This window comes from Pleurodeles waltl, chromosome 12, assembly GCF_031143425.1.
Source record: "Pleurodeles waltl isolate 20211129_DDA chromosome 12, aPleWal1.hap1.20221129, whole genome shotgun sequence".
NCBI lineage: Eukaryota > Metazoa > Chordata > Amphibia > Caudata > Salamandridae > Pleurodeles > Pleurodeles waltl.
Window position 1 is genome coordinate 678,808,691 of NC_090451.1, and position 24,963 is coordinate 678,833,653.

General features: G+C 31.5%; 17 non-coding genes across 17 annotated transcripts; all 17 read left to right on the top strand.

Moving 5' to 3' along the window:
* The first annotated feature begins 1,233 nt into the window (after positions 1–1,233).
* On the top strand, positions 1,234–1,307 carry TRNAT-AGU (transfer RNA threonine (anticodon AGU)). The gene has a single exon. It is a non-coding gene; the product is annotated as a tRNA-Thr (tRNA).
* Positions 1,308–2,752: 1,445 nt separating this feature from the next.
* TRNAT-UGU (transfer RNA threonine (anticodon UGU)) lies at positions 2,753–2,825 on the top strand. The gene has a single exon. It is a non-coding gene; the product is annotated as a tRNA-Thr (tRNA).
* Positions 2,826–3,255: 430 nt separating this feature from the next.
* Positions 3,256–3,329, top strand: TRNAT-AGU (transfer RNA threonine (anticodon AGU)). Its single transcript has one exon. It is a non-coding gene; the product is annotated as a tRNA-Thr (tRNA).
* A 1,952-nt stretch (positions 3,330–5,281) lies between these two features.
* On the top strand, positions 5,282–5,355 carry TRNAT-AGU (transfer RNA threonine (anticodon AGU)). Its single transcript has one exon. It is a non-coding gene; the product is annotated as a tRNA-Thr (tRNA).
* A 1,445-nt stretch (positions 5,356–6,800) lies between these two features.
* On the top strand, positions 6,801–6,873 carry TRNAT-UGU (transfer RNA threonine (anticodon UGU)). The gene has a single exon. It is a non-coding gene; the product is annotated as a tRNA-Thr (tRNA).
* A 430-nt stretch (positions 6,874–7,303) lies between these two features.
* TRNAT-AGU (transfer RNA threonine (anticodon AGU)) lies at positions 7,304–7,377 on the top strand. Its single transcript has one exon. It is a non-coding gene; the product is annotated as a tRNA-Thr (tRNA).
* A 1,948-nt stretch (positions 7,378–9,325) lies between these two features.
* TRNAT-AGU (transfer RNA threonine (anticodon AGU)) lies at positions 9,326–9,399 on the top strand. The gene has a single exon. It is a non-coding gene; the product is annotated as a tRNA-Thr (tRNA).
* Positions 9,400–10,844: 1,445 nt separating this feature from the next.
* Positions 10,845–10,917, top strand: TRNAT-UGU (transfer RNA threonine (anticodon UGU)). Its single transcript has one exon. It is a non-coding gene; the product is annotated as a tRNA-Thr (tRNA).
* A 430-nt stretch (positions 10,918–11,347) lies between these two features.
* TRNAT-AGU (transfer RNA threonine (anticodon AGU)) lies at positions 11,348–11,421 on the top strand. The gene has a single exon. It is a non-coding gene; the product is annotated as a tRNA-Thr (tRNA).
* Positions 11,422–13,374: 1,953 nt separating this feature from the next.
* TRNAT-AGU (transfer RNA threonine (anticodon AGU)) lies at positions 13,375–13,448 on the top strand. Its single transcript has one exon. It is a non-coding gene; the product is annotated as a tRNA-Thr (tRNA).
* A 1,445-nt stretch (positions 13,449–14,893) lies between these two features.
* TRNAT-UGU (transfer RNA threonine (anticodon UGU)) lies at positions 14,894–14,966 on the top strand. Its single transcript has one exon. It is a non-coding gene; the product is annotated as a tRNA-Thr (tRNA).
* Positions 14,967–15,396: 430 nt separating this feature from the next.
* Positions 15,397–15,470, top strand: TRNAT-AGU (transfer RNA threonine (anticodon AGU)). Its single transcript has one exon. It is a non-coding gene; the product is annotated as a tRNA-Thr (tRNA).
* A 1,948-nt stretch (positions 15,471–17,418) lies between these two features.
* On the top strand, positions 17,419–17,492 carry TRNAT-AGU (transfer RNA threonine (anticodon AGU)). The gene has a single exon. It is a non-coding gene; the product is annotated as a tRNA-Thr (tRNA).
* Positions 17,493–18,937: 1,445 nt separating this feature from the next.
* TRNAT-UGU (transfer RNA threonine (anticodon UGU)) lies at positions 18,938–19,010 on the top strand. Its single transcript has one exon. It is a non-coding gene; the product is annotated as a tRNA-Thr (tRNA).
* A 430-nt stretch (positions 19,011–19,440) lies between these two features.
* TRNAT-AGU (transfer RNA threonine (anticodon AGU)) lies at positions 19,441–19,514 on the top strand. Its single transcript has one exon. It is a non-coding gene; the product is annotated as a tRNA-Thr (tRNA).
* Positions 19,515–21,466: 1,952 nt separating this feature from the next.
* On the top strand, positions 21,467–21,540 carry TRNAT-AGU (transfer RNA threonine (anticodon AGU)). The gene has a single exon. It is a non-coding gene; the product is annotated as a tRNA-Thr (tRNA).
* Positions 21,541–23,492: 1,952 nt separating this feature from the next.
* TRNAT-AGU (transfer RNA threonine (anticodon AGU)) lies at positions 23,493–23,566 on the top strand. The gene has a single exon. It is a non-coding gene; the product is annotated as a tRNA-Thr (tRNA).
* The last annotated feature ends 1,397 nt before the right edge of the window (positions 23,567–24,963 follow it).

A 24,963-nucleotide genomic window follows, 5' to 3' on the forward strand; every position in this document is an offset into this window, starting at 1 on the left:
GTTCAATTTAACTAATGCATTTTACTCACAACACATAATTTTATATTCTATAGGTAGGGTAAGTCACTCATTAAGGAAGTATTCTAAAATAAATTTGGTCTTCTAACCTATAGTGTTTGACAACAGAGTTGTATCAACTTAGAAAAGAAAATTGAAAAACAAGATTTCTATTGCACTCCATTCTGTTATCAGATCCAGTAAAGTTTGACATGCAGGTTCTGTGGCCTAGCTGGTTAAAGTGTCTTTATGGAAAACAGGAGATCCTAACTTCAACTCTTAGCAGCACCTTTCTCTTTTTTTTATAGTTAAATAACAGATTATTTTCATTAGATGAACCTTTGATATAATTTCAAAATGAAAAATTATAATTAGCTTACTATTGAATAATTCATCTTAATACTAAATAAAATTCTGAGTATTTTCAAGATGACAGAAGCTAGACTGTGAATGTAAAATGAAGGGTATATCAAAGAGGAAGATAAATAGGAAATAAAACCATGGAGTTGAAGAGGAAAAGTGATGCAATCCTCTACAATAATAATTTGTGAAACACTCAAAAATGTAATCTACTTTTATGAGTACTTTTTAACAAAGACTTAGGTATTCTTCTTAAGTGATGGGGAATTCTTTTATGTCTAACGTAATAACACAGATAAAGAAGACTGCACAGAAGGCATTGAGAACCAATAATGGCAACTAAGTGAATTATTTAATTGCTGTAGGTCAAAGAGGTGCTGTGGCTTAGTGGTTAAAGTCCCTATCTCTTAAAGAGGAAATCCTGAGTTCAAATCTCAGCAGTACCTCAAATTTGCTCCAAACTTATAGAATTTAATTTCTTCAAGAAAATGTTAAATACAGTTTAAAAACAAGAGTAGACTCCTATTCACTTTAGAATGCTTCATCTCATAATGAAATAAGCACTTGGTATTTTTCAGAATTTCAAAGCAATACCATGCATGAATAAGGGAAATGAGAATTACAACGACCAGGAAAGAGATGAAAATTCAATTTAGAGTTGAATTTAACTAATGCATTTCACTCACAAGACATAATTCAATATATTAGAAGAACGGTAAGCCACCTCTTATGGAAGTATTTTTAAATAAATTTGGTGTTCTCACCTACAGTGTTTCAGAACCGAGTTGTGTGAACTTAGAAAAGAAAATTAAAAAAACAAAACTGATTTCTATTTCACTCCATTCAGCTAACTATTTCATAGAACTTTGTCATGCAGGTGCTGTGGCTTAGCTGGTTAAAGCGCCTGTCTAGTAAATAGGAGATCCTGAGTTCAAATCTCAGCAGCACCTTCATACTTTAATTGTTAAATTACAGATCAGTTTCCTGACATGTTCTCTTACACAATTTAAAAATGAAAAATCTGAGTCATCTTACTAATAGACAGTTCATCTTAATATTAAACAAAATTCAGAGAATTTTCATGGTAACAGAAGCAATTATTTGAATGAAAAAGGAAGAGTAAATCAAATAGGAAGGTATATATGAACTAAAACCCTAGAGTTGAAGGCAATTGATGTATTCCTCTACAATTATTATGTGTAAACCACACAAAAATGTAATCCACTTTTCTAAGTACTTTTTAACTAAAATGTAGGTATTCTTCTTAAGTGGTGGGGAATGCTTTTCTGTTCAACATTTCACCACAGATAAACAAGACTGCACTGAAGGCAGTGAGGACAAGTCATCTCCACAAAGTCAGCTATTCATAGTTTGTAAGATAAGTAGGTGCTGTTGTTTAGTGGTCAAAGCTTCTCTCTCATAAATAGGAAGTCCTGTTTTCAAATTTCAGCAACACTTTAGAATTAGTTCAAACTTTTAAAACTCAATTTCTTCAAGTAAACATTAAATATAGTTTAAAAACAAGAGTAGTGTTCTGTTGACTTTAGAATGCTTGATCTCCAAATGAAATAAACACTTTGTGTTTTGCAGAATTTCAAACCAATATCATAAAAGAATAGGGGAAAAGAGAATGTTAAAGAAAAGGAAAGAGACAACAAACAAATTGAAAGTTCAATTTAACTAATGCATTTTACTCACAACACATAATTTTATATTCTATAGCTAGGGTAAGTCACTCATTAATGAAGTATTCTAAAATAAATTTGGTCTTCTCACCCATAGTGTTTGACAACAGAGTTGTATCAACTTAGAAAAGAAAATTGAAAAACGAGATTTCTATTGCACTCCATTCTGTTATCAGATCCAGTAAAGTTTGTGATGCAGGTTCTGTGGCCTAGGTGGTTAAAGTGTCTTTATGGAAAACAGGAGATCATAACTTCAACTCTTAGCAGCACCTTTCTCTTTTCATAGTTAAATAACAGATTATTTTCATTAGATGAACCTTTGATATAATTTAAAAATGAAAAATTTGAATCAGCTTACTATTGAACAATTCATCTTGATACTAAATAAAATTCAGAGTATTTTCAAGATGACAGAAGCTAGACTGTGAATGTAAAATGAAGGGTATATCAAAGAGGAAGATAAATAGGAAATCAAACCATGGAGTTGAAGAGGAAAAGTGATGCAATCCTCTACAATAATAATTTGTGAAACACTCAAAAATGTAATCTACTTTTATGAGTACATTTTAACAAAGACTTAGGTATTCTTCTTAAGTGATGGGGAATTATTTTATGTCTAAAGTAATAACACAGAAAAAGAAGACTCCACAGAAGGCATTGAGAACCAATAATGCAACTAAGTGAATTATTCAATCGCCTTAGGACAAAGAGGTGCTGTGGCTTAGTGGTTAAAGCGCCTGTCTTGTAAACAAGAAATCCTGAGTTCAAATCTCAGCAGTACCTCAAATTTGGTCCAAACTTATAGAATTTAATTTCTTCAAGAAAATGTTAAATACAGTTTAAAAACAAGAGTAGACTCCTATTCACTTTAGAATGCTTCATCTCATAATGAAATAAGCACTTGGTATTTTGCAGAATTTCAAAGCAATACCATGCATGAATAAGGGAAATGAGAATCACAACGACCAGGAAAGAGATGAAAATTCAATTTAGAGTTGAATTTAACTAATGCATTTCACTCACAAGACATAATTCAATATATTAGAAGAACGGTAAGCCACCTCTTATGGAAGTATTTTTAAATAAATTTGGTGTTCTCACCTACAGTGTTCCAGAACCGAGTTGTGTGAACTTAGAAAAGAAAATTAAAAAAACAAAACTGATTTCTATTTCACTCCATTCAGCTAACTATTTCAATAAACTTTGTCACACAGGTGCTGTGGCTTAGCTGGTTAAAGCACCTGTCTAGTAAACAGGAGATCCTGAGTTCAAATCTCAGCAGCACCTTCATATTTTAATTGTTAAATTACAGATCAGTTTCCTGACATGTTCTCTAACACAATTTAAAAAAGAAAAATCTGAGTCATCTTACTAATAGACAGTTCATCTTAATATTAAACAAAATTCAGAGAATTTTCATGGTAACAGAAGCAATTCTTTGAATGTAAAAGGAAGAGTAAATCAAATAGGAAGGTATATATGAACTAAAACCCTAGAGTTGAAGGCAATTGATGTATTCCTCTACAATTATTATGTGTAAACCACACAAAAATGTAATCCACTTTTCTAAGTACTTTTTAACTAAAATGTAGGTATTCTTCTAAAGTGGTGGGGAATGCTTTTCTGTTCAACATTTCACCACAGATAAACAAGACTGCACTGAAGGCAGTGAGGACAAGTCATCTCCACAAAGTCAGCTATTCATAGTTTGTAAGATAAGTAGGTGCTGTTGTTTAGTGGTCAAAGCTTCTCTCTCATAAATAGGAAGTCCTGTTTTCAAATTTCAGCAACACTTTAGAATTAGTTCAAACTTTTAAAACTCAATTTCTTCAAGTACACATTAAATATAGTTTAAAAACAAGAGTAGTGTTCTTTTGACTTTAGAATGCTTGATCTCCAAATGAAATAAACACTTTGTGTTTTGCAGAATTTCAAAGCAATACCATAAAAGAATAGGGGAAAAGAGAATGTTAAAGAAAAGGAAAGAGACGACAAACAAATTGAAAGTTCAATTTAACTAATGCATTTTACTCACAACACATAATTTTATATTCTATAGGTAGGGTAAGTCACTCATTAAGGAAGTATTCTAAAATAAATTTGGTCTTCTAACCTATAGTGTTTGACAACAGAGTTGTATCAACTTAGAAAAGAAAATTGAAAAACAAGATTTCTATTGCACTCCATTCTGTTATCAGATCCAGTAAAGTTTGACATGCAGGTTCTGTGGCCTAGCTGGTTAAAGTGTCTTCATGGAAAACAGGAGATCCTAACTTCAACTCTTAGCAGCACCTTTCTCTTTTTTTTATAGTTAAATAACAGATTATTTTCATTAGATGAACCTTTGATATAATTTCAAAATGAAAAATTAGAATTAGCTTACTATTGAATAATTCATCTTAATACTAAATAAAATTCTGAGTATTTTCAAGATGACAGAAGCTAGACTGTGAATGTAAAATGAAGGGTATATCAAAGAGGAAGATAAATAGGAAATAAAACCATGGAGTTGAAGAGGAAAAGTGATGCAATCCTCTACAATAATAATTTGTGAAACACTCAAAAATGTAATCTACTTTTATGAGTACTTTTTAACAAAGACTTAGGTATTCTTCTTAAGTGATGGGGAATTCTTTTATGTCTAACGTAATAACACAGATAAAGAAGACTGCACAGAAGGCATTGAGAACCAATAATGGCAACTAAGTGAATTATTTAATTGCTGTAGGTCAAAGAGGTGCTGTGGCTTAGTGGTTAAAGTCCCTGTCTCTTAAACAGGAAATCCTGAGTTCAAATCTCAGCAGTACCTCAAATTTGCTCCAAACTTATAGAATTTAATTTCTTCAAGAAAATGTTAAATACAGTTTAAAAACAAGAGTAGACTCCTATTCACTTTAGAATGCTTTATCTCATAATGAAATAAGCACTTGGTATTTTTCAGAATTTCAAAGCAATACCATGCATGAATAAGGGAAATGAGAATTACAACGACCAGGAAAGAGATGAAAATTCAATTTAGAGTTGAATTTAACTAATGCATTTCACTCACAAGACATAATTCAATATATTAGAAGAACGGTAAGCCACCTCTTATGGAAGTATTTTTAAATAAATTTGGTGTTCTCACCTACAGTGTTTCAGAACCGAGTTGTGTGAACTTAGAAAAGAAAATTAAAAAAACAAAACTGATTTATATTTCACTCCATTCAGCTAAATATTTCATAGAACTTTGTCATGCAGGTGCTGTGGCTTAGCTGGTTAAAGCGCCTGTCTAGTAAATAGGAGATCCTGAGTTCAAATCTCAGCAGCACCTTCATACTTTAATTGTTAAATTACAGATCAGTTTCCTGACATGTTCTCTTACACAATTTAAAAATGAAAAATCTGAGTCATCTTACTAATAGACAGTTCATCTTAATATTAAACAAAATTCAGAGAATTTTCATGGTAACAGAAGCAATACTTTGAATGTAAAAGGAAGAGTAAATCAAATAGGAAGGTATATAGGAACTAAAACCCTAGAGTTGAAGGCAATTGATGTATTCCTCTACAATTATTATGTGTAAACCACACAAAAATGTAATCCACTTTTCTAAGTACTTTTTAACTAAAATGTAGGTATTCTTCTTAAGTGGTGGGGAATGCTTTTCTGTTCAACATTTCACCACAGATAAACAAGACTGCACTGAAGGCAGTGAGGACAAGTCATCTCCACAAAGTCAGCTATTCGTAGTTTGTAAGATAAGTAGGTGCTGTTGTTTAGTGGTCAAAGCTTCTCTCTCATAAATAGGAAGTCCTGTTTTCAAATTTCAGCAACATTTTAGAATTAGTTCAAACTTTTAAAACTCAATTTCTTCAAGTAAACATTAAATATAGTTTAAAAACAGGAGTAGTGTTCTGTTGACTTTAGAATGCTTGATCTCCAAATGAAATAAACACTTTGTGTTTTGCAGAATTTCAAACCAATATCATAAAAGAATAGGGGAAAAGAGAATGTTAAAGAAAAGGAAAGAGACAACAAACATATTGAAAGTTCAATTTAACTAATGCATTTTACTCACAACACATAATTTTATATTCTACAGCTAGGGTAAGTCACTCATTAAGGAAGTATTCTAAAATAAATGTGGTCTTCTCACCCATAGTGTTTGACAACAGAGTTGTATCAACTTAGAAAAGAAAATTGAAAAACGAGATTTCTATTGCACTCCATTCTGTTATCAGATCCAGTAAAGTTTGTGATGCAGGTTCTGTGGCCTAGGTGGTTAAAGTGTCTTTATGGAAAACAGGAGATCATAACTTCAACTCTTAGCAGCACCTTTCTCTTTTCATAGTTAAATAACAGATTATTTTCATTAGATGAACCATTGATATAATTTAAAAATGAAAAATTTGAATCAGCTTACTATTGAACAATTCATCTTGATACTAAATAAAATTCAGAGTATTTTCAAGATGACAGAAGCTAGACTGTGAATGTAAAATGAAGGGTATATCAAAGAGGAAGATAAATAGGAAATAAAACCATGGAGTTGAAGAGGAAAAGTGATGCAATCCTCTACAATAATAATTTGTGAAACACTCAAAAATGTAATCTACTTTTATGAGTACATTTTAACAAAGACTTAGGTATTCTTCTTAAGTGATGGGGAATTATTTTATGTCTAAAGTAATAACACAGAAAAAGAAGACTCCACAGAAGGCATTGAGAACCAATAATGCAACTAAGTGAATTATTCAATCGCCTTAGGACAAAGAGGTGCTGTGGCTTAGTGGTTAAAGCGCCTGTCTTGTAAACAGGAAATCCGGAGTTCAAATCTCAGTAGTACCTCAAATTTGGTCCAAACTTATAGAATTTAATTTCTTCAAGAAAATGTTAAATACAGTTTAAAAACAAGAGTAGACTCCTATTCACTTTAGAATGCTTCATCTCATAATGAAATAAGCACTTGGTATTTTGCAGAATTTCAAAGCAATACCATGCATGAATAAGGGAAATGAGAATCACAACGACCAGGAAAGAGATGAAAATTCAATTTAGAGTTGAATTTAACTAATGCATTTCACTCACAAGACATAATTCAATATATTAGAAGAACGGTAAGCCACCTCTTATGGAAGTATTTTTAAATAAATTTGGTGTTCTCACCTACAGTGTTCCAGAACCGAGTTGTGTGAACTTAGAAAAGAAAATTAAAAAAACAAAACTGATTTCTATTTCACTCCATTCAGCTAACTATTTCAATAAACTTTGTCACACAGGTGCTGTGGCTTAGCTGGTTAAAGCGCCTGTCTAGTAAACAGGAGATCCTGAGTTCAAATCTCAGCAGCACCTTCATATTTTAATTGTTAAATTACAGATCAGTTTCCTGACATGTTCTCTAACACAATTTAAAAATGAAAAATCTGAGTCATCTTACTAATAGACAGTTCATCTTAATATTAAACAAAATTCAGAGAATTTTCATGGTAACAGAAGCAATACTTTGTAAAAGGAAGAGTAAATCAAATAGGAAGGTATATATGAACTAAAACCCTAGAGTTGAAGGCAATTGATGTATTCCTCTACAATTATTATGTGTAAACCACACAAAAATGTAATCCACTTTTCTAAGTACTTTTTAACTAAAATGTAGGTATTCTTCTTAAGTGGTGGGGAATGCTTTTCTGTTCAACATTTCACCACAGATAAACAAGACTGCACTGAAGGCAGTGAGGACAAGTCATCTCCACAAAGTCAGCTATTCATAGTTTGTAAGATAAGTAGGTGCTGTTGTTTAGTGGTCAAAGCTTCTCTCTCATAAATAGGAAGTCCTGTTTTCAAATTTCAGCAACACTTTAGAATTAGTTCAAACTTTTAAAACTCAATTTCTTCAAGTACACATTAAATATAGTTTAAAAACAAGAGTAGTGTTCTTTTGACTTTAGAATGCTTGATCTCCAAATGAAATAAACACTTTGTGTTTTGCAGAATTTCAAAGCAATACCATAAAAGAATAGGGGAAAAGAGAATGTTAAAGAAAAGGAAAGAGACGACAAACAAATTGAAAGTTCAATTTAACTAATGCATTTTACTCACAACACATAATTTTATATTCTATAGGTAGGGTAAGTCACTCATTAAGGAAGTATTCTAAAATAAATTTGGTCTTCTAACCTATAGTGTTTGACAACAGAGTTGTATCAACTTAGAAAAGAAAATTGAAAAACAAGATTTCTATTGCACTCCATTCTGTTATCAGATCCAGTAAAGTTTGACATGCAGGTTCTGTGGCCTAGCTGGTTAAAGTGTCTTTATGGAAAACAGGAGATCCTAACTTCAACTCTTAGCAGCACCTTTCTCTTTTTTTTATAGTTAAATAACAGATTATTTTCATTAGATGAACCTTTGATATAATTTCAAAATGAAAAATTATAATTAGCTTACTATTGAATAATTCATCTTAATACTAAATAAAATTCTGAGTATTTTCAAGATGACAGAAGCTAGACTGTGAATGTAAAATGAAGGGTATATCAAAGAGGAAGATAAATAGGAAATAAAACCATGGAGTTGAAGAGGAAAAGTGATGCAATCCTCTACAATAATAATTTGTGAAACACTCAAAAATGTAATCTACTTTTATGAGTACTTTTTAACAAAGACTTAGGTATTCTTCTTAAGTGATGGGGAATTCTTTTATGTCTAACGTAATAACACAGATAAAGAAGACTGCACCGAAGGCATTGAGAACCAATAATGGCAACTAAGTGAATTATTTAATTGCTGTAGGTCAAAGAGGTGCTGTGGCTTAGTGGTTAAAGTCCCTATCTCTTAAACAGGAAATCCTGAGTTCAAATCTCAGCAGTACCTCAAATTTGCTCCAAACTTATAGAATTTAATTTCTTCAAGAAAATGTTAAATACAGTTTAAAAACAAGAGTAGACTCCTATTCACTTTAGAATGCTTCATCTCATAATGAAATAAGCACTTGGTATTTTTCAGAATTTCAAAGCAATACCATGCATGAATAAGGGAAATGAGAATTACAACGACCAGGAAAGAGATGAAAATTCAATTTAGAGTTGAATTTAACTAATGCATTTCACTCACAAGACATAATTCAATATATTAGAAGAACGGTAAGCCACCTCTTATGGAAGTATTTTTAAATAAATTTGGTGTTCTCACCTACAGTGTTTCAGAACCGAGTTGTGTGAACTTAGAAAAGAAAATTAAAAAAACAAAACTGATTTCTATTTCACTCCATTCAGCTAACTATTTCATAGAACTTTGTCATGCAGGTGCTGTGGCTTAGCTGGTTAAAGCGCCTGTCTAGTAAATAGGAGATCCTGAGTTCAAATCTCAGCAGCACCTTCATACTTTAATTGTTAAATTACAGATCAGTTTCCTGACATGTTCTCTTACACAATTTAAAAATGAAAAATCTGAGTCATCTTACTAATAGACAGTTCATCTTAATATTAAACAAAATTCAGAGAATTTTCATGGTAACAGAAGCAATTATTTGAATGTAAAAGGAAGAGTAAATCAAATAGGAAGGTATATATGAACTAAAACCCTAGAGTTGAAGGCAATTGATGTATTCCTCTACAATTATTATGTGTAAACCACACAAAAATGTAATCCACTTTTCTAAGTACTTTTTAACTAAAATGTAGGTATTCTTCTTAAGTGGTGGGGAATGCTTTTCTGTTCAACATTTCACCACAGATAAACAAGACTGCACTGAAGGCAGTGAGGACAAGTCATCTCCACAAAGTCAGCTATTCATAGTTTGTAAGATAAGTAGGTGCTGTTGTTTAGTGGTCAAAGCTTCTCTCTCATAAATAGGAAGTCCTGTTTTCAAATTTCAGCAACACTTTAGAATTAGTTCAAACTTTTAAAACTCAATTTCTTCAAGTAAACATTAAATATAGTTTAAAAACAAGAGTAGTGTTCTGTTGACTTTAGAATGCTTGATCTCCAAATGAAATAAACACTTTGTGTTTTGCAGAATTTCAAACCAATATCATAAAAGAATAGGGGAAAAGAGAATGTTAAAGAAAAGGAAAGAGACAACAAACAAATTGAAAGTTCAATTTAACTAATGCATTTTACTCACAACACATAATTTTATATTCTATAGCTAGGGTAAGTCACTCATTAATGAAGTATTCTAAAATAAATTTGGTCTTCTCACCCATAGTGTTTGACAACAGAGTTGTATCAACTTAGAAAAGAAAATTGAAAAACGAGATTTCTATTGCACTCCATTCTGTTATCAGATCCAGTAAAGTTTGTGATGCAGGTTCTGTGGCCTAGGTGGTTAAAGTGTCTTTATGGAAAACAGGAGATCATAACTTCAACTCTTAGCAGCACCTTTCTCTTTTCATAGTTAAATAACAGATTATTTTCATTAGATGAACCTTTGATATAATTTAAAAATGAAAAATTTGAATCAGCTTACTATTGAACAATTCATCTTGATACTAAATAAAATTCAGAGTATTTTCAAGATGACAGAAGCTAGACTGTGAATGTAAAATGAAGGGTATATCAAAGAGGAAGATAAATAGGAAATCAAACCATGGAGTTGAAGAGGAAAAGTGATGCAATCCTCTACAATAATAATTTGTGAAACACTCAAAAATGTAATCTACTTTTATGAGTACATTTTAACAAAGACTTAGGTATTCTTCTTAAGTGATGGGGAATTATTTTATGTCTAAAGTAATAACACAGAAAAAGAAGACTCCACAGAAGGCATTGAGAACCAATAATGCAACTAAGTGAATTATTCAATCGCCTTAGGACAAAGAGGTGCTGTGGCTTAGTGGTTAAAGCGCCTGTCTTGTAAACAAGAAATCCTGAGTTCAAATCTCAGCAGTACCTCAAATTTGGTCCAAACTTATAGAATTTAATTTCTTCAAGAAAATGTTAAATACAGTTTAAAAACAAGAGTAGACTCCTATTCACTTTAGAATGCTTCATCTCATAATGAAATAAGCACTTGGTATTTTGCAGAATTTCAAAGCAATACCATGCATGAATAAGGGAAATGAGAATCACAACGACCAGGAAAGAGATGAAAATTCAATTTAGAGTTGAATTTAACTAATGCATTTCACTCACAAGACATAATTCAATATATTAGAAGAACGGTAAGCCACCTCTTATGGAAGTATTTTTAAATAAATTTGGTGTTCTCACCTACAGTGTTCCAGAACCGAGTTGTGTGAACTTAGAAAAGAAAATTAAAAAAACAAAACTGATTTCTATTTCACTCCATTCAGCTAACTATTTCAATAAACTTTGTCACACAGGTGCTGTGGCTTAGCTGGTTAAAGCACCTGTCTAGTAAACAGGAGATCCTGAGTTCAAATCTCAGCAGCACCTTCATATTTTAATTGTTAAATTACAGATCAGTTTCCTGACATGTTCTCTAACACAATTTAAAAAAGAAAAATCTGAGTCATCTTACTAATAGACAGTTCATCTTAATATTAAACAAAATTCAGAGAATTTTCATGGTAACAGAAGCAATTCTTTGAATGTAAAAGGAAGAGTAAATCAAATAGGAAGGTATATATGAACTAAAACCCTAGAGTTGAAGGCAATTGATGTATTCCTCTACAATTATTATGTGTAAACCACACAAAAATGTAATCCACTTTTCTAAGTACTTTTTAACTAAAATGTAGGTATTCTTCTAAAGTGGTGGGGAATGCTTTTCTGTTCAACATTTCACCACAGATAAACAAGACTGCACTGAAGGCAGTGAGGACAAGTCATCTCCACAAAGTCAGCTATTCATAGTTTATAAGATAAGTAGGTGCTGTTGTTTAGTGGTCAAAGCTTCTCTCTCATAAATAGGAAGTCCTGTTTTCAAATTTCAGCAACACTTTAGAATTAGTTCAAACTTTTAAAACTCAATTTCTTCAAGTACACATTAAATATAGTTTAAAAACAAGAGTAGTGTTCTTTTGACTTTAGAATGCTTGATCTCCAAATGAAATAAACACTTTGTGTTTTGCAGAATTTCAAAGCAATACCATAAAAGAATAGGGGGAAAAGAGAATGTTAAAGAAAAGGAAAGAGACGACAAACAAATTGAAAGTTCAATTTAACTAATGCATTTTACTCACAACACATAATTTTATATTCTATAGGTAGGGTAAGTCACTCATTAAGGAAGTATTCTAAAATAAATTTGGTCTTCTAACCTATAGTGTTTGACAACAGAGTTGTATCAACTTAGAAAAGAAAATTGAAAAACAAGATTTCTATTGCACTCCATTCTGTTATCAGATCCAGTAAAGTTTGACATGCAGGTTCTGTGGCCTAGCTGGTTAAAGTGTCTTCATGGAAAACAGGAGATCCTAACTTCAACTCTTAGCGGCACCTTTCTCTTTTTTTTATAGTTAAATAACAGATTATTTTCATTAGATGAACCTTTGATATAATTTCAAAATGAAAAATTAGAATTAGCTTACTATTGAATAATTCATCTTAATACTAAATAAAATTCTGAGTATTTTCAAGATGACAGAAGCTAGACTGTGAATGTAAAATGAAGGGTATATCAAAGAGGAAGATAAATAGGAAATAAAACCATGGAGTTGAAGAGGAAAAGTGATGCAATCCTCTACAATAATAATTTGTGAAACACTCAAAAATGTAATCTACTTTTATGAGTACTTTTTAACAAAGACTTAGGTATTCTTCTTAAGTGATGGGGAATTCTTTTATGTCTAACGTAATAACACAGATAAAGAAGACTGCACAGAAGGCATTGAGAACCAATAATGGCAACTAAGTGAATTATTTAATTGCTGTAGGTCAAAGAGGTGCTGTGGCTTAGTGGTTAAAGTCCCTGTCTCTTAAACAGGAAATCCTGAGTTCAAATCTCAGCAGTACCTCAAATTTGCTCCAAACTTATAGAATTTAATTTCTTCAAGAAAATGTTAAATACAGTTTAAAAACAAGAGTAGACTCCTATTCACTTTAGAATGCTTTATCTCATAATGAAATAAGCACTTGGTATTTTTCAGAATTTCAAAGCAATACCATGCATGAATAAGGGAAATGAGAATTACAACGACCAGGAAAGAGATGAAAATTCAATTTAGAGTTGAATTTAACTAATGCATTTCACTCACAAGACATAATTCAATATATTAGAAGAACGGTAAGCCACCTCTTATGGAAGTATTTTTAAATAAATTTGGTGTTCTCACCTACAGTGTTTCAGAACCGAGTTGTGTGAACTTAGAAAAGAAAATTAAAAAAACAAAACTGATTTATATTTCACTCCATTCACCTAAATATTTCATAGAACTTTGTCATGCAGGTGCTGTGGCTTAGCTGGTTAAAGCGCCTGTCTAGTAAATAGGAGATCCTGAGTTCAAATCTCAGCAGCACCTTCATACTTTAATTGTTAAATTACAGATCAGTTTCCTGACATGTTCTCTTACACAATTTAAAAATGAAAAATCTGAGTCATCTTACTAATAGACAGTTCATCTTAATATTAAACAAAATTCAGAGAATTTTCATGGTAACAGAAGCAATACTTTGAATGTAAAAGGAAGAGTAAATCAAATAGGAAGGTATATAGGAACTAAAACCCTAGAGTTGAAGGCAATTGATGTATTCCTCTACAATTATTATGTGTAAACCACACAAAAATGTAATCCACTTTTCTAAGTACTTTTTAACTAAAATGTAGGTATTCTTCTTAAGTGGTGGGGAATGCTTTTCTGTTCAACATTTCACCACAGATAAACAAGACTGCACTGAAGGCAGTGAGGACAAGTCATCTCCACAAAGTCAGCTATTCGTAGTTTGTAAGATAAGTAGGTGCTGTTGTTTAGTGGTCAAAGCTTCTCTCTCATAAATAGGAAGTCCTGTTTTCAAATTTCAGCAACATTTTAGAATTAGTTCAAACTTTTAAAACTCAATTTCTTCAAGTAAACATTAAATATAGTTTAAAAACAGGAGTAGTGTTCTGTTGACTTTAGAATGCTTGATCTCCAAATGAAATAAACACTTTGTGTTTTGCAGAATTTCAAACCAATATCATAAAAGAATAGGGGAAAAGAGAATGTTAAAGAAAAGGAAAGAGACAACAAACATATTGAAAGTTCAATTTAACTAATGCATTTTACTCACAACACATAATTTTATATTCTACAGCTAGGGTAAGTCACTCATTAAGGAAGTATTCTAAAATAAATGTGGTCTTCTCACCCATAGTGTTTGACAACAGAGTTGTATCAACTTAGAAAAGAAAATTGAAAAACGAGATTTCTATTGCACTCCATTCTGTTATCAGATCCAGTAAAGTTTGTGATGCAGGTTCTGTGGCCTAGGTGGTTAAAGTGTCTTTATGGAAAACAGGAGATCATAACTTCAACTCTTAGCAGCACCTTTCTCTTTTCATAGTTAAATAACAGATTATTTTCATTAGATGAACCATTGATATAATTTAAAAATGAAAAATTTGAATCAGCTTACTATTGAACAATTCATCTTGATACTAAATAAAATTCAGAGTATTTTCAAGATGACAGAAGCTAGACTGTGAATGTAAAATGAAGGGTATATCAAAGAGGAAGATAAATAGGAAATAAAACCATGGAGTTGAAGAGGAAAAGTGATGCAATCCTCTACAATAATAATTTGTGAAACACTCAAAAATGTAATCTACTTTTATGAGTACATTTTAACAAAGACTTAGGTATTCTTCTTAAGTGATGGGGAATTATTTTATGTCTAAAGTAATAACACAGAAAAAGAAGACTCCACAGAAGGCATTGAGAACCAATAATGCAACTAAGTGAATTATTCAATCGCCTTAGGACAAAGAGGTGCTGTGGCTTAGTGGTTAAAGCGCCTGTCTTGTAAACAGGAAATCCGGAGTTCAAATCTCAGTAGTACCTCAAATTTGGTCCAAACTTATAGAATTTAATTTCTTCAAGAAAATGTTAAATACAGTTTAAAAACAAGAGTAGACTCCTATTCACTTTAGAATGCTTCATCTCATAATGAAATAAGCACTTGGTATTTTGCAGAATTTCAAAGCAATACCATGCATGAATAAGGGAAATGAGAATCACAACGACCAGGAAAGAGATGAAAATTCAATTTAGAGTTGAATTTAACTAATGCATTTCACTCACAAGACATAATTCAATATATTAGAAGAACGGTAAGCCACCTCTTATGGAAGTATTTTTAAATAAATTTGGTGTTCTCACCTACAGTGTTCCAGAACCGAGTTGTGTGAACTTAGAAAAGAAAATTAAAAAAACAAAACTGATTTCTATTTCACTCCATTCAGCTAACTATTTCAATAAACTTTGTCACACAGGTGCTGTGGCTTAGCTGGTTAAAGCGCCTGTCTAGTAAACAGGAGATCCTGAGTTCAAATCTCAGCAGCACCTTCATATTTTAATTGTTAAATTACAGATCAGTTTCCTGACATGTTCTCTAACACAATTTAAAAATGAAAAATCTGAGTCATCTTACTAATAGACAGTTCATCTTAATATTAAACAAAATTCAGAGAATTTTCATGGTAACAGAAGCAATACTTTGTAAAAGGAAGAGTAAATCAAATAGGAAGGTATATATGAACTAAAACCCTAGAGTTGAAGGCAATTGATGTATTCCTCTACAATTATTATGTGTAAACCACACAAAAATGTAATCCACTTTTCTAAGTACTTTTTAACTAAAATGTAGGTATTCTTCTTAAGTGGTGGGGAATGCTTTTCTGTTCAACATTTCACCACAGATAAACAAGACTGCACTGAAGGCAGTGAGGACAAGTCATCTCCACAAAGTCAGCTATTCATAGTTTGTAAGATAAGTAGGTGCTGTTGTTTAGTGGTCAAAGCTTCTCTCTCATAAATAGGAAGTCCTGTTTTCAAATTTCAGCAACACTTTAGAATTAGTTCAAACTTTTAAAACTCAATTTCTTCAAGTACACATTAAATATAGTTTAAAAACAAGAGTAGTGTTCTTTTGACTTTAGAATGCTTGATCTCCAAATGAAATAAACACTTTGTGTTTTGCAGAATTTCAAAGCAATACCATAAAAGAATAGGGGAAAAGAGAATGTTAAAGAAAAGGAAAGAGACGACAAACAAATTGAAAGTTCAATTTAACTAATGCATTTTACTCACAACACATAATTTTATATTCTATAGGTAGGGTAAGTCACTCATTAAGGAAGTATTCTAAAATAAATTTGGTCTTCTAACCTATAGTGTTTGACAACAGAGTTGTATCAACTTAGAAAAGAAAATTGAAAAACAAGATTTCTATTGCACTCCATTCTGTTATCAGATCCAGTAAAGTTTGACATGCAGGTTCTGTGGCCTAGCTGGTTAAAGTGTCTTTATGGAAAACAGGAGATCCTAACTTCAACTCTTAGCAGCACCTTTCTCTTTTTTTTATAGTTAAATAACAGATTATTTTCATTAGATGAACCTTTGATATAATTTCAAAATGAAAAATTATAATTAGCTTACTATTGAATAATTCATCTTAATACTAAATAAAATTCTGAGTATTTTCAAGATGACAGAAGCTAGACTGTGAATGTAAAATGAAGGGTATATCAAAGAGGAAGATAAATAGGAAATAAAACCATGGAGTTGAAGAGGAAAAGTGATGCAATCCTCTACAATAATAATTTGTGAAACACTCAAAAATGTAATCTACTTTTATGAGTACTTTTTAACAAAGACTTAGGTATTCTTCTTAAGTGATGGGGAATTCTTTTATGTCTAACGTAATAACACAGATAAAGAAGACTGCACAGAAGGCATTGAGAACCAATAATGGCAACTAAGTGAATTATTTAATTGCTGTAGGTCAAAGAGGTGCTGTGGCTTAGTGGTTAAAGTCCCTATCTCTTAAACAGGAAATCCTGAGTTCAAATCTCAGCAGTACCTCAAATTTGCTCCAAACTTATAGAATTTAATTTCTTCAAGAAAATGTTAAATACAGTTTAAAAACAAGAGTAGACTCCTATTCACTTTAGAATGCTTCATCTCATAATGAAATAAGCACTTGGTATTTTTCAGAATTTCAAAGCAATACCATGCATGAATAAGGGAAATGAGAATTACAACGACCAGGAAAGAGATGAAAATTCAATTTAGAGTTGAATTTAACTAATGCATTTCACTCACAAGACATAATTCAATATATTAGAAGAACGGTAAGCCACCTCTTATGGAAGTATTTTTAAATAAATTTGGTGTTCTCACCTACAGTGTTTCAGAACCGAGTTGTGTGAACTTAGAAAAGAAAATTAAAAAAACAAAACTGATTTCTATTTCACTCCATTCAGCTAACTATTTCATAGAACTTTGTCATGCAGGTGCTGTGGCTTAGCTGGTTAAAGCGCCTGTCTAGTAAATAGGAGATCCTGAGTTCAAATCTCAGCAGCACCTTCATACTTTAATTGTTAAATTACAGATCAGTTTCCTGACATGTTCTCTTACACAATTTAAAAATGAAAAATCTGAGTCATCTTACTAATAGACAGTTCATCTTAATATTAAACAAAATTCAGAGAATTTTCATGGTAACAGAAGCAATACTTTGAATGTAAAAGGAAGAGTAAATCAAATAGGAAGGTATATATGAACTAAAACCCTAGAGTTGAAGGCAATTGATGTATTCCTCTACAATTATTATGTGTAAACCACACAAAAATGTAATCCACTTTTCTAAGTACTTTTTAACTAAAATGTAGGTATTCTTCTTAAGTGGTGGGGAATGCTTTTCTGTTCAACATTTCACCACAGATAAACAAGACTGCACTGAAGGCAGTGAGGACAAGTCATCTCCACAAAGTCAGCTATTCATAGTTTGTAAGATAAGTAGGTGCTGTTGTTTAGTGGTCAAAGCTTCTCTCTCATAAATAGGAAGTCCTGTTTTCAAATTTCAGCAACACTTTAGAATTAGTTCAAACTTTTAAAACTCAATTTCTTCAAGTAAACATTAAATATAGTTTAAAAACAAGAGTAGTGTTCTGTTGACTTTAGAATGCTTGATCTCCAAATGAAATAAACACTTTGTGTTTTGCAGAATTTCAAACCAATATCATAAAAGAATAGGGGAAAAGAGAATGTTAAAGAAAAGGAAAGAGACAACAAACAAATTGAAAGTTCAATTTAACTAATGCATTTTACTCACAACACATAATTTTATATTCTATAGCTAGGGTAAGTCACTCATTAATGAAGTATTCTAAAATAAATTTGGTCTTCTCACCCATAGTGTTTGACAACAGAGTTGTATCAACTTAGAAAAGAAAATTGAAAAACGAGATTTCTATTGCACTCCATTCTGTTATCAGATCCAGTAAAGTTTGTGATGCAGGTTCTGTGGCCTAGGTGGTTAAAGTGTCTTTATGGAAAACAGGAGATCATAACTTCAACTCTTAGCAGCACCTTTCTCTTTTCATAGTTAAATAACAGATTATTTTCATTAGATGAACCTTTGATATAATTTAAAAATGAAAAATTTGAATCAGCTTACTATTGAACAATTCATCTTGATACTAAATAAAATTCAGAGTATTTTCAAGATGACAGAAGCTAGACTGTGAATGTAAAATGAAGGGTATATCAAAGAGGAAGATAAATAGGAAATCAAACCATGGAGTTGAAGAGGAAAAGTGATGCAATCCTCTACAATAATAATTTGTGAAACACTCAAAAATGTAATCTACTTTTATGAGTACATTTTAACAAAGACTTAGGTATTCTTCTTAAGTGATGGGGAATTATTTTATGTCTAAAGTAATAACACAGAAAAAGAAGACTCCACAGAAGGCATTGAGCACCAATAATGCAACTAAGTGAATTATTCAATCGCCTTAGGACAAAGAGGTGCTGTGGCTTAGTGGTTAAAGCGCCTGTCTTGTAAACAAGAAATCCTGAGTTCAAATCTCAGCAGTACCTCAAATTTGGTCCAAACTTATAGAATTTAATTTCTTCAAGAAAATGTTAAATACAGTTTAAAAACAAGAGTAGACTCCTATTCACTTTAGAATGCTTCATCTCATAATGAAATAAGCACTTGGTATTTTGCAGAATTTCAAAGCAATACCATGCATGAATAAGGGAAATGAGAATCACAACGACCAGGAAAGAGATGAAAATTCAATTTAGAGTTGAATTTAACTAATGCATTTCACTCACAAGACATAATTCAATATATTAGAAGAACGGTAAGCCACCTCTTATGGAAGTATTTTTAAATAAATTTGGTGTTCTCACCTACAGTGTTCCAGAACCGAGTTGTGTGAACTTAGAAAAGAAAATTAAAAAAACAAAACTGATTTCTATTTCACTCCATTCAGCTAACTATTTCAATAAACTTTGTCACACAGGTGCTGTGGCTTAGCTGGTTAAAGCACCTGTCTAGTAAACAGGAGATCCTGAGTTCAAATCTCAGCAGCACCTTCATATTTTAATTGTTAAATTACAGATCAGTTTCCTGACATGTTCTCTAACACAATTTAAAAAAGAAAAATCTGAGTCATCTTACTAATAGACAGTTCATCTTAATATTAAACAAAATTCAGAGAATTTTCATGGTAACAGAAGCAATTCTTTGAATGTAAAAGGAAGAGTAAATCAAATAGGAAGGTATATATGAACTAAAACCCTAGAGTTGAAGGCAATTGATGTATTCCTCTACAATTATTATGTGTAAACCACACAAAAATGTAATCCACTTTTCTAAGTACTTTTTAACTAAAATGTAGGTATTCTTCTAAAGTGGTGGGGAATGCTTTTCTGTTCAACATTTCACCACAGATAAACAAGACTGCACTGAAGGCAGTGAGGACAAGTCATCTCCACAAAGTCAGCTATTCATAGTTTGTAAGATAAGTAGGTGCTGTTGTTTAGTGGTCAAAGCTTCTCTCTCATAAATAGGAAGTCCTGTTTTCAAATTTCAGCAACACTTTAGAATTAGTTCAAACTTTTAAAACTCAATTTCTTCAAGTACACATTAAATATAGTTTAAAAACAAGAGTAGTGTTCTTTTGACTTTAGAATGCTTGATCTCCAAATGAAATAAACACTTTGTGTTTTGCAGAATTTCAAAGCAATACCATAAAAGAATAGGGGAAAAGAGAATGTTAAAGAAAAGGAAAGAGACGACAAACAAATTGAAAGTTCAATTTAACTAATGCATTTTACTCACAACACATAATTTTATATTCTATAGGTAGGGTAAGTCACTCATTAAGGAAGTATTCTAAAATAAATTTGGTCTTCTAACCTATAGTGTTTGACAACAGAGTTGTATCAACTTAGAAAAGAAAATTGAAAAACAAGATTTCTATTGCACTCCATTCTGTTATCAGATCCAGTAAAGTTTGACATGCAGGTTCTGTGGCCTAGCTGGTTAAAGTGTCTTTATGGAAAACAGGAGATCCTAACTTCAACTCTTAGCAGCACCTTTCTCTTTTTTTTATAGTTAAATAACAGATTATTTTCATTAGATGAACCTTTGATATAATTTCAAAATGAAAAATTATAATTAGCTTACTATTGAATAATTCATCTTAATACTAAATAAAATTCTGAGTATTTTCAAGATGACAGAAGCTAGACTGTGAATGTAAAATGAAGGGTATATCAAAGAGGAAGATAAATAGGAAATAAAACCATGGAGTTGAAGAGGAAAAGTGATGCAATCCTCTACAATAATAATTTGTGAAACACTCAAAAATGTAATCTACTTTTATGAGTACTTTTCAACAAAGACTTAGGTATTCTTCTTAAGTGATGGGGAATTCTTTTATGTCTAACGTAATAACACAGATAAAGAAGACTGCACAGAAGGCATTCAGAACCAATAATGGCAACTAAGTGAATTATTTAATTGCTGTAGGTCAAAGAGGTGCTGTGGCTTAGTGGTTAAAGTCCCTGTCTCTTAAACAGGAACTCCCGAGTTCAAATCTCAGCAGTACCTCAAATTTGCTCCAAACTTATAGAATTTAATTTCTTCAAGAAAATGTTAAATACAGTTTAAAAACAAGAGTAGACTCCTATTCACTTTAGAATGCTTCATCTCATAATGAAATAAGCACTTGGTATTTTTCAGAATTTCAAAGCAATACCATGCATGAATAAGGGAAATGAGAATTACAACGACCAGGAAAGAGATGAAAATTCAATTTAGAGTTGAATTTAACTAATGCATTTCACTCACAAGACATAATTCAATATATTAGAAGAACGGTAAGCCACCTCTTATGGAAGTATTTTTAAATAAATTTGGTGTTCTCACCTACAGTGTTTCAGAACCGAGTTGTGTGAACTTAGAAAAGAAAATTAAAAATACAAAACTGATTTCTATTTCACTCCATTCAGCTAACTATTTCATAGAACTTTGTCATGCAGGTGCTGTGGCTTAGCTGGTTAAAGCGCCTGTCTAGTAAACAGGAGGTCCTGAGTTCAAATCTCAGCAGCACCTTCATATTTTAATTGTTAAATTACAGATCAGTTTCCTGACATGTTCACTTACACAATTTAAAAATGAAAAATCTGAGTCATCTTACTAATAGACAGTTCATCTTAATATTAAACAAAATTCAGAGAATTTTCATGGTAACAGAAGCAATACTTTGAATGTAAAAGGAAGAGTAAATCAAATAGGAAGGTATATATGAACTAAAACCCTAGAGTTGAAGGCAATTGATGTATTCCTCTACAATTATTATGTGTAAACCACACAAAAATGTAATCCACTTTTCTAAGTACTTTTTAACTAAAATGTAGGTATTCTTCTTAAGTGGTGTGGAATGCTTTTCTGTTCAACATTTCACCACAGATAAAAAAGTCTGCACTGAAGGCAGTGAGGACAAGTCATCTCCACAAAGTCAGCTATTCATAGTTTGTAAGATAAGTAGGTGCTGTTGTTTAGTGGTCAAAGCTTCTCTCTCATAAATAGGAAGTCCTGTTTTCAAATTTCAGCAACACTTTAGAATTAGTTCAAACTTTTAAAACTCAATTTCTTCAAGTAAACATTAAATATAGTTTAAAAACAAGAGTAGTGTTCTGTTGACTTTAGAATGCTTGATCTCCAAATGAAATAAACACTTTGTGTTTTGCAGAATTTCAAACCAATATCATAAAAGAATAGGGGAAAAGAGAATGTTAAAGAAAAGGAAAGAGACAACAAACAAATTGAAAGTTCAATTTAACTAATGCATTTTACTCACAACACATAATTTTATATTCTATAGCTAGGATAAGTCACTCATTAAGGAAGTATTCTAAAATAAATTTGGTCTTCTAACCTATAGTGTTTGACAACAGAGTTGTATCAACTTAGAAAAGAAAATTGAAAAACAAGATTTCTATTGCACTCCATTCTGTTATCAGATCCAGTAAAGTTTGACATGCAGGTTCTGTGGCCTAGCTGGTTAAAGTGTCTTTATGGAAAACAGGAGATCCTAACTTCAACTCTTAGCAGCACCTTTCTCTTTTTTTTATAGTTAAATAACAGATTATTTTCATTAGATGAACCTTTGATATAATTTCAAAATGAAAAATTATAATTAGCTTACTATTGAATAATTCATCTTAATACTAAATAAAATTCTGAGTATTTTCAAGATGACAGAAGCTAGACTGTGAATGTAAAATGAAGGGTATATCAAAGAGGAAGATAAATAGGAAATAAAACCATGGAGTTGAAGAGGAAAAGTGATGCAATCCTCTACAATAATAATTTGTGAAACACTCAAAAATGTAATCTACTTTTATGAGTACTTTTCAACAAAGACTTAGGTATTCTTCTTAAGTGATGGGGAATTCTTTTATGTCTAACGTAATAACACAGATAAAGAAGACTGCACAGAAGGCATTCAGAACCAATAATGGCAACTAAGTGAATTATTTAATTGCTGTAGGTCAAAGAGGTGCTGTGGCTTAGTGGTTAAAGTCCCTGTCTCTTAAACAGGAACTCCCGAGTTCAAATCTCAGCAGTACCTCAAATTTGCTCCAAACTTATAGAATTTAATTTCTTCAAGAAAATGTTAAATACAGTTTAAAAACAAGAGTAGACTCCTATTCACTTTAGAATGCTTCATCTCATAATGAAATAAGCACTTGGTATTTTTCAGAATTTCAAAGCAATACCATGCATGAATAAGGGAAATGAGAATTACAACGACCAGGAAAGAGATGAAAATTCAATTTAGAGTTGAATTTAACTAATGCATTTCACTCACAAGACATAATTCAATATATTAGAAGAACGGTAAGCCACCTCTTATGGAAGTATTTTTAAATAAATTTGGTGTTCTCACCTACAGTGTTTCAGAACCGAGTTGTGTGAACTTAGAAAAGAAAATTAAAAATACAAAACTGATTTCTATTTCACTCCATTCAGCTAACTATTTCATAGAACTTTGTCATGCAGGTGCTGTGGCTTAGCTGGTTAAAGCGCCTGTCTAGTAAACAGGAGGTCCTGAGTTCAAATCTCAGCAGCACCTTCATATTTTAATTGTTAAATTACAGATCAGTTTCCTGACATGTTCACTTACACAATTTAAAAATGAAAAATCTGAGTCATCTTACTAATAGACAGTTCATCTTAATATTAAACAAAATTCAGAGAATTTTCATGGTAACAGAAGCAATACTTTGAATGTAAAAGGAAGAGTAAATCAAATAGGAAGGTATATATGAACTAAAACCCTAGAGTTGAAGGCAATTGATGTATTCCTCTACAATTATTATGTGTAAACCACACAAAAATGTAATCCACTTTTCTAAGTACTTTTTAACTAAAATGTAGGTATTCTTCTTAAGTGGTGTGGAATGCTTTTCTGTTCAACATTTCACCACAGATAAAAAAGTCTGCACTGAAGGCAGTGAGGACAAGTCATCTCCACAAAGTCAGCTATTCATAGTTTGTAAGATAAGTAGGTGCTGTTGTTTAGTGGTCAAAGCTTCTCTCTCATAAATAGGAAGTCCTGTTTTCAAATTTCAGCAACACTTTAGAATTAGTTCAAACTTTTAAAACTCAATTTCTTCAAGTAAACATTAAATATAGTTTAAAAACAAGAGTAGTGTTCTGTTGACTTTAGAATGCTTGATCTCCAAATGAAATAAACACTTTGTGTTTTGCAGAATTTCAAACCAATATCATAAAAGAATAGGGGAAAAGAGAATGTTAAAGAAAAGGAAAGAGACAACAAACAAATTGAAAGTTCAATTTAACTAATGCATTTTACTCACAACACATAATTTTATATTCTATAGCTAGGATAAGTCACTCATTAAGGAAGTATTCTAAAATAAATTTGGTCTTCTCACCCATAGTGTTTGACAACAGAGTTGTATCAACTTAGAAAAGAAAATTGAAAAACGAGATTTCTATTGCACTCCATTCTGTTATCAGATCCAGTAAAGTTTGTGATGCAGGTTCTGTGGCCTAGGTGGTTAAAGTGTCTTTATGGAAAACAGGAGATCATAACTTCAACTCTTAGCAGCACCTTTCTCTTTTCATAGTTAAATAACAGATTATTTTCATTAGATGAACCTTTGTTATAATTTAAAAATGAAAAATTTGAATCAGCTTACTATTGAACAATTCATCTTGATACTAAATAAAATTCAGAGTATTTTCAAGATGACAGAAGCTAGACTGTGAATGTAAAATGAAGGGTATATCAAAGAGGAAGATAAATAGGAAATCAAACCATGGAGTTGAAGAGGAAAAGTGATGCAATCCTCTACAATAATAATTTGTGAAACACTCAAAAATGTAATCTACTTTTATGAGTACATTTTAACAAAGACTTAGGTATTCTTCTTAAGTGATGGGGAATTATTTTATGTCTAAAGTAATAACACAGAAAAAGAAGACTCCACAGAAGGCATTGAG